Source organism: Python bivittatus, unplaced genomic scaffold (genome assembly GCF_059951505.1).
Source record: "Python bivittatus isolate LINGU-HERP-01145 unplaced genomic scaffold, Pbiv_v1 ctg000350_np1212, whole genome shotgun sequence".
NCBI classification, from domain to species: Eukaryota; Metazoa; Chordata; class Lepidosauria; order Squamata; family Pythonidae; genus Python; species Python bivittatus.
In genome coordinates this window covers 23,756,885-23,765,778 of record NW_028277074.1, presented here as the reverse complement: position 1 = coordinate 23,765,778, position 8,894 = coordinate 23,756,885, and the positions used below count along the sequence as shown (strand labels likewise).

At 39.8% G+C, this 8,894-nt stretch overlaps 1 long non-coding RNA gene across 1 annotated transcript; it reads right to left on the bottom strand.

Annotated features, from left to right (window-relative positions):
- Nucleotides 1-592: 592 nt before the first annotated feature.
- On the bottom strand, nucleotides 593-6,916 carry LOC148215143 (uncharacterized). The gene is made up of 4 exons (XR_015796806.1): nucleotides 6,306-6,916; nucleotides 5,476-5,624; nucleotides 4,562-4,710; nucleotides 593-3,026 (listed from the first exon to the last, which is right to left on the bottom strand). It is a non-coding gene; the product is annotated as an uncharacterized LOC148215143 (long non-coding RNA).
- Nucleotides 6,917-8,894: the final 1,978 nt, after the last annotated feature.

The window sequence follows — 8,894 nt, the reverse complement described above, 5'->3', positions numbered from 1 at the left end:
CTGATGCACATACAAAAGGGGTGAGGCTTCGATTGTACTGCAGTGACTGCCATCTTGACTTTTTTGACACATATCCTTGTGGGTACCATTGATATTGTCTGTAAATTTGCCAGCTCACTGCTTACTTTATCCTTGTTTTTTTTTCTTAAATTCCAATTTTTATTAACAAACCTATTGGAACCCATCTTGTGTTTAAATCTTCTCTTTGAGAGAAAAAGAAGCTTGTTTTTACTTTAACATAATATTCTTTGGTTTTTGAAGCTGCTTCTGACCATTTTTCCTGAGCAACCTTTTCATGTTTCATAAATAATTTTGAATCAATTCTTTTTGTAGTACATAGATAGATGTTTCCTTGTAAGGATGAAGTTCACTATTTTACTTTTGAATTTTTCCTCCAACTCCTTATTTTTAGCTAAAGACCAACCATAAGAATTCCTATAATAGCAGAGCAAGCTTTTCACTGTTTTTAATATAAAACTCCAACCACTAAACAGGACAGTAGTATCCTTAGTGTGTGCTAAATGAGATTCAAGACTCTCTGATTAGCTTCAGATCAATTATAATTTAATCATAATATTTTAGCTAAAGGGTTTCTGACCACACAAACTGTTTGTTTGTCTGCTTATACAATTTATATAGCCATCCATCTCCTGACAAGTCTTGTAAATAATGAATATACTGTAATATGGAGATCGTTCTGATAATAGCTGGGAAAGGGTAATGGTGAGGCCATTGATTAATTTCCTTTACAGGAAATCATTCTTCACAGCCTCCTAGTATAAATACATTTAGGTGGCTTTCCAAGAATCACAAACTCAACATTTTTAATAAAAAAGGATTTTGAGATCTTTTCTGAAGCTGAAGATTTTTAAAAAGATATTGCCACTTCTGTTTATTTTTTACTACTCAGTAACAACCAAATAAATCAAGTAAGCTAGTCACTGTGTTTTTTATCTGCTGAAGGTAAGCATCCATTTCATCAGAGAGTGGATTTTTACAGGAAACAAAACAGAATTAAGATGATGCAAATGAACTGAATGGATGACAAATATCACCCACTGTATCCTAGAAACAGATCTTTTTTTCAACCCAAGAATGCCTTTAAAACTTTAACTGCTCAAGTAGGGTTAGAGTGACTAATTTAGGTTTAAATTCAGAAGATAAAACAAAATACTCTCAGCCATTTTGGAGCAAATGAATAATTATTAAAATACTAAAATATTGTTTTACAACAATTCCTTGTCTCTTTTGGCAAATCTGATTTAGCTGTATTTGCAATCACATCATTAACATTGTTTTGAGAATCATTAGTCTTGGCTAGAGACTATCTCAGCAGGTGGCAGCATCCAGATTACCTATTAATTGTGTTGAGAACCTAAGCAGAGTTAGGTTGGGTTAGTATTTGGATGGGAGACTGTCACCTACAGTACAATAAGGACTATAGGTAGACTGGAAAGTTTTTTTAAAAAATAAAGTCTCATGTAGGGAATAGCAAACCATTTCCACACTGCTGCCATGAAAATTACATGGCTTTGGTGTGAAGTCACAGGAGTTGAGTTTGACGTGAATTAGGAGTATAGTTGTAGTACTTTTATTTGGAATACCCTTATATCTAAGCACCCCACAAAGAAAATCAATATACAGTGGTAACTCGGGTCACGAACACTTCTGTTCATGACCAATTCGGGTCATGAACAGCACCGTTCGCAAAATTTTGCTTCCGTTCGCGAACTCCGCATCAGGTGACGAACAGGATCCATGGCCATTTTTTCTGCCATGACACGTGGTCGTGGCTTCCTGTGGGGGGGGGACTCTCCCTCCAAACAATAACCGCCTCCCCACCCACCTTCCTGTCCTCCATGCCTCAAGCAAGGTTAGCGTTCTCTCTCTTCATAGTGTACTGTACTGTACTTTGTGTCATATTTTTGTGGTTTTAAAAAAAATACATATGGTTCAGAACGGATTAACCATATTTACATTGAACCTTATGGGAAAATTTGATTCAGTTGGCAACCAAAATTGGTTGGCGACCAAATTCTTAGGGGTCAGAACAGATTAACCGTATTTACATTGAACCTTATGGGAAAATTTGATTCGGGTCGCAACCAATTCGGGTCGCGACCAGAGTTGCGGAACGAATTAAGTTCGTGACCCGAGGTACCACTGTATAATACAACACAAACAATTATGAACAATGAAACAGTACAATAATTACTTTAAAATGTTCCCTAATCCCACCACTACCTTAATTTAACTGGTAGCAGGTACTGGCACTGGAAATAAAAGTTCTTGCAGTGTCATAAAGTCCTGGCAGGAAAAGTGTTTCAAGGGACTGTTGAAATCTTAGGAAAAATCAGACTACAAATGTAGTTCAAGGGAGAGTCAAACCCAGAGAGCAGGAGGTAGATGGGAGAAGACTCTCCAAAGTGAGGTGAACATTTCTTATGCAAGTTAAAACGAAGTGATCTTGATTGCATAAACACACCAAGCAGCAGAGAGGAACGTAGATTGTAATCAAGTTATTCAAATAACTGGGTGTTCCTGTATGTGCAGCCAAGGCCATCAGACCAAGGAATTTAAATGCTCCCCAAGACCTAGCCAATACAAGGATTAACAAAGAGACGAAGTACAGGTCTACCAGGAGAGGTCCAGCATCACGCAGACTATAGGGCAGGGAGCAGAGTCGGGAAAGCTTGCCAATAAACTGCAATAAACAATAAGCATCACCATGGTATGAATTAACTGTGTACCGTTTCAGTAGTAAGAAATGAACACATTCTCCAGATATTCAGAAGATGAACATTACAAGTTTTTATCTTTACTTTATTTCCCTAGAATGTCTCTGAACAGAGTTCCTTATGGGTTCAACTTATCTTACAGTCTTCACTTGCAGTAGATTTATTTATTTCTTATAGCTCTAAGCCAGGGGTCTCAAACTGTTATCATCCTAAGTGCCACATGAGGATTAGTCCAAGGGCTGCATCACTGAAGCTTTTTGTATGCTGATGCTAAAGTCTCTAGTGAATCTGAAGAAGAAAAGGAAAAACATCACAATATGCCATTAAGTATAAATATGTTAAATTAAAAAAAAAAACCACTTTACTGCCTAACAGAGCTATTTTTAAAATAGTGCTAGAAATGAAGCCATTTCACTTTGGCTACCTAGCTGGCAGCATTTTTCATTAACCAGAACATCAACATTTGGTTTTATTACTTGGTTGATATGTAATATTTTTTCAGGTTCATACTGAAGAACCTTCTTTCCTTCATTCTTTTTTTCACCTACTTTCTCTTCTCTTCTTCTCTTCTTCTCTTCTCCTCTTCTCCTCTTCTCCTCTTCTTCTCTTCTTCTCTTCTTCTCTTCTTCTCTTCTTCTCTTCTTCTCTTCTTCTCTTCTTTCTTATTGGGCAGTCCTTCCTTTTTTTGCTCAGCAGAGAGATGTTGCTCGTTTGCTCTTTTTCTACCCCATGCCTGGCAGAGGGAGTCTCACATTGGGGTGGCCAGTGTCAATTCTCCTTTTCCTCCCTGGCCCTCCCCGCAAAGGCAGCCCTGCCTCCTATCCCATCTTCCTTGCCAAGCCTTGCCTCACCTCCTCACTGTCCTCGCCCAGAGAGCAGACATCGTCTCAGAAGTAGCATCTGCTCCAGAGCATGAGAGTGGGCAGGGGCTCTCGGAGGGCAGCGCTCCTCAGCGCAGTAGGCCTTGGCTACCAAATATTTGACCTGGCTGACCAGGCCCTGCTGTTGCTGGGAGGGCCAAGGCAACTTGTGAGTGCCACTGCCAGATCATTCCTGTGGCCCAGCCTGTGCAACTACCTGAGGCTCAGTATCCTAGCTTTGCTGGGCAATACCTTAAGATCTTACAGAGTATTGCTGTTGGCTTCAGAAAATAACCTGAGCTATAATGTGGTTTGTTTTATTATTACTTTATTAGATGTATATTCTGTCTATTCTCTGAGAAGGCAGTGTTCATAATATTCCCTTTCCAATGTTTCCCACAACAACCCAGTGAGAGAGTGGGGCTGAGAAAGTGACTGCTCCAGTCACCCAGTGAGCTTCCATGGTTGAGGAGGTACTTGAAACTGGTTCTGGCTAGTCCTAGTGCAATACCTTATCACAGTCACCATGTTCTGTGATCCTCACCACTTTATACCACAATTAATAAAGGAAGGCCAAGGAGATGGGATGTTTTATCTTTTTCTCTGTTCATTTACTTGCTCAAAATCACAAACATTCAACTTGCAGGGTCACCATCAAACTTCTAGTGTGGAAGCACAAACTCTGCATGATGGCACCATACCCAGTGTTTAAACTTAGCTATGCCCAATTCACATAGTCTGGCACACACAACACAATTGCTCATGGTTAAGTGAACTATCATTTACCTAATTAACTCAAATTCCTGGATTTGCACAAAATATGGGATTAGCTGACTTCACACAAAAGTCTAGGTTAATGTTGGTTGGCTAGTTTGTGGTTCAGTGAGTCATGCAAATCCATTCATAGAACATGGAATGATCAGCAACAATTGGAAGATTGAAGAGAGTCATCCCGTGACTCACCTCTCCCTGACTAAGTTCTGCTTCTACAGGAAAGTATGCCTGGGAGAAAACATTTCAGAAGGCTTTGCCCATTTTTCCTCAACTTTGGAAACTTTGCTTGTAGTATTTTTGGAAACTCCTAGCCTGTAGTAATCTCTGGGTGAAATCTTCTGTCAGAAGGAAAGACAAAAGTATATAGAGAAAAAAGAAGCAAAATACTTTGGAAATACAGTAAATTTATAGAGGCAAACGTTCAGGAGTACTTAGGAACACTTCCTAATAGTTTCGTTTTTAACATAAGGTTCTCAAGGCCTCGAGAACTATCTCAGATCATAACTTTTTCCCCAAAGTAAATATAACAAGGCTACATTCATTTGCAATATCTCTGTTCTTCCTTCTGTGAATCATTAACGCCTACCCACATCTCAAGGGTATTTTTGTGAGTAGCTTCAGAGAAAAAGAACTTTGAAATTATGAAGGAAAAGAGCTTTTCTGATATACAGTAATATCAAAGAAAATGCTTTGCTTCTGTTCTGTTTCCATAGATATTCAGTTCAAAGACTCAGTTTACACACTTCTTTTAATTTTGTGGAGACATTTTGAATAGCTGCACTAATATTGCCAGTTACATTGACTACCAGGAGGTACCATGTGACCCATTTCATCCTATTAGAACTCATCAGAGGTGGGTAGCCAGATGCTATTCCATTGGGTTAAAACACTCTACTCAAATTTAAACACATAGACCTTTGCACTTCAGATGACTACATACAATATATTAGTTTTTGGAGTACTGGAGCTTAGTACTTGTAGGAAGGGATATACAGCATCGATTAAAATGGTAGATTGGAGAGAAAGGTGGACTGTATATACCATTCTGATAGATCCTAATATTGCCAGTGCATGCTAACCCCACCCTTCATGGTTCTTTCTACCTGCAGCGGAAGTGTTTTTTCCCCCATGCCAACATGGCCCATTCTTGGCATCAGCTGTTATTGACATAAATCAATCATCCTCAGATTCTGGATGTGTGGGACTTTCATCTTCATCCAGTGTCAGAAAAGATGGGAATTGGACCAAATATCTGGAAAAAAACAGATTGGGTAAGACTGGCATACATAAAACTCTCCAGTCCTGAAAAGTGGCATTATAAATTACAGTGTGATTACAACGAAGTTCTCCCTCCCCCCTCCACCCATTAATAACAAATGGTATTGTGTATTAGGAGCTTCCATTGCAGCAGACTTGGGGATAAGAAGTCAATTCCATTTAAAGACAGTTCCACATAGGGAATGTGATCTGTAAGTCAAAACTAAACAACTTTATGGTGTCTGGGTGTTCTGTACTGCAGTTTACCCCAGTCATTGTCATCAATAATCAAAACATCTGAAGGGCAGCATTTGCTTACACTGATGTAGGCTAACCTCTAGACTTCTTTAGAAATTTTGGTTGATCATCCAAGTAACATCTGGTCATGCTGAACTTTCCAATCCCTTTGTTTCTTCACATTTCCTTAAAAATGTCATTCATTCATTCATTCATTCATTCATTCATTCATTCATTCATTCATTCCATATTTATGGTTACCCATTCACCAAGCAACTCTGGGTGGCTAACAAAGAATTAAAAATATTAAAATATAAATAATAATCTATAAAAAAACACTGCACTGGAGCAAATAATTATCATACAAAATACTACTGGGCTCATACTGGCCCTGAGGGAAGAATCAGATCATCAAGACCTTCTTAAAATGTATACTTACTAGGCCTATGTGAAGTGTTATGGCTTTGCAGAACTGCCTCAATTCCAATTGCATGAGCAATCCCATCAAGGTGACAAGCAGGCCACCTCACTTCTCCCAGCTGCTTTGCTTTGCTGGAAGAGATGACAAAAATGTCTTGCATTTTCTGCCAAAAAGTATTTCATTGACGAGCACTGAGAATATTCAAACTTTCAATTCTCTCTCTGAAATCAAGATAAAGCATTTGCTGCCCTCAAGTGGATCCAAGTTTGTTTTCTTACCTTAGGCAGATCCACAAAGATGCATAATCCTTTGATAGTGTAAAATCAAGCCTAAAATTTGACAAACATAACAGAATTCCAAGTAGTTCAAGTTCCATATGAGTAGATTTGGGCTGAACTTCAGATACACATTGTTGTTGTTGTTGTTTAGTCGTTAAGTCGTGTCCGACTCTTCGTGACCCCAGAACCATATTGCGCCAGGCCTTCCTGTCCTTCACTGCCTCCCTGAGTTTGCTCAGTTTCATGCTCATTGCTTCAGTGATGCTATCTAACCATCTCATCCTCTGCCGTCCTCTTCTCCTTTTGCCTTCAATCTTTCCCAGCATCAGGGTCTTCTCCAAAGAGATCTCTCTTCGCATTAGGTGACCAAAATATCTGAGCTTGAGCTTCATTATTGATCCTTCCAATGAGCAATCAGGGTTGATTTCCTTTAAGATTGACTGGTTTGACCTCCTAGCAGTCCAGGGGACTCTCAAGAGTCTTCTCCAGCACCACAGTTCAAAGGCATCAATTCTTCGGCGCTCGGCCTTTTTTATGGTCCAGCTCTCACAGCCATACATTACTACTAGAAAAACCATAGCTTTGACTATGCGGATCTTTGTCGGCAAGGTGACGTCTCTGCTTTTTAATATGCTATCTAGGCTTGCCATAGCTTTCCTCCCAAGGAGCAAGCGTCTTTTAATTTCATGGCTGCAGTCTCCGTCTGCGGTGATCTTGGAGCCCAAATAAATGAAGTCTGTTACTGCTTCCATTTCTACCCCTTCTATTTGCCAGGAATTGATGGCTCCAGATGCCATGATCTTAGTTTTTTTAATGTTGAGTTTCAAGCCAGCTTTTGCACTCTCCTCTTTCACCCTCATCAAGAGGCTCTTTAGTTCTTCTTCACTTTCTGCCATTAGGGTGGTATCGTCCGCATATCTGAGGTTGTTGATGATTCTCCCTGCAATCTTAATTCCGGCTTGTGATTCTTCCAGCCTGGCATTTCTCATGATGTACTCTGCATATAGGTTAAATAAGCAGGGTGACAGTATACAGCCTTGTCGTACACCTTTCCCTATTTTGAACCAATCGGTTGTTCCATGACCGGTTCTAACTGTTGCTTCTTGGCCCGCATACAGATTTCTCAGGAGACAGGTAAGGTGGTCTGGTATTCCCATCTCTTTAAGAATTTGCCACAGTTTGTTGTGATCCACACAATCAAAGGCTTTTGCATAGTCAATGAAGCAGAAGTAGATATTTTTCTGGAACTCTCGTGCTTTCTCCATGATCCAGCGAATGTTGGCGATTTGATCTCTAGTTCCTCTGCCTCTTCGAAACCCAGCTTGTACATCCGGTAGTTCTCGGTTCATGTATTGCTGAAGCCTAGCTTGTAGGATTTTGAGCATAACCTTGCTAGCATGTGAAATGAGTGCAATTGTGCGATAGTTTGAGCATTCTTTGGCGTTGCCCTTCTTTGGAATTGGAACGTAAACTGACCTTTTCCAATCCCGTGGCCACTGTTGCGTTTTCCAAACTTGCTGGCATATTGAGTGCAGCACTTTAACACCATCATCTTTTAGTATTTTAAATAACTCAGCTGGAATACTGTCATCTCCACTAGCTTTGTTGTTAGCAATGCTTCCTAAGGCCCACTTGACTTCACTCTCTAGGATGTCTGGCTCAAGGTCAGTGATCACACCAGCGTGGACATCAGGGACATTAAGATCTTTCTTGTATAGTTCTTCTGTGTATTCTTGCCACCTCTTCTTAATCTCTTCTGCTTCTGTTAGGTCCCTGCCTTTTTTGTCCTTTATCATGCCCGTCTTTGCACTAAAGGTTCCTTTCATATCTCCAATTTTCTTGTAGAGATCTCTAGTCTTCCCCATTCTATTGTTTTCCTCAATTTCTTTGCATTGTTCATTTAAGAAGGCCTTCTTATCTCTCCTGGCTATTCTCTGGAAATCTGCATTCAGTTGCTTATATCTTTCCCTTTCACCCTTGCTTTTCGCATTCCTTCTTTCCACAGCTATTTGTAAAGCCTCATCAGACAGCCATTTTGCTTTCTTGCATTTCTTTTTCTTTGGGATGGTTTTAGTTGCTGCCTCCTGTACAATGTTACGGACCTCCGTCCATAGTTCTTCAGGCACTCTGTCTACCAAATCTAATCCTCTAAATCTATTCATCACCTTCACTGTGTACTCACAAGGAATATGATCTAAGTCATACCTGAGTGGTCTAGTGGTTTTCCCTACATTCTTCAATTTAAGCCTAAATTTTGCAGTAAGAAGCTCATGATCTGAGCCACAGTCAGCTCCTGGTCTTGTTTTTGCTGTCTGTATAGAGCTTCTCC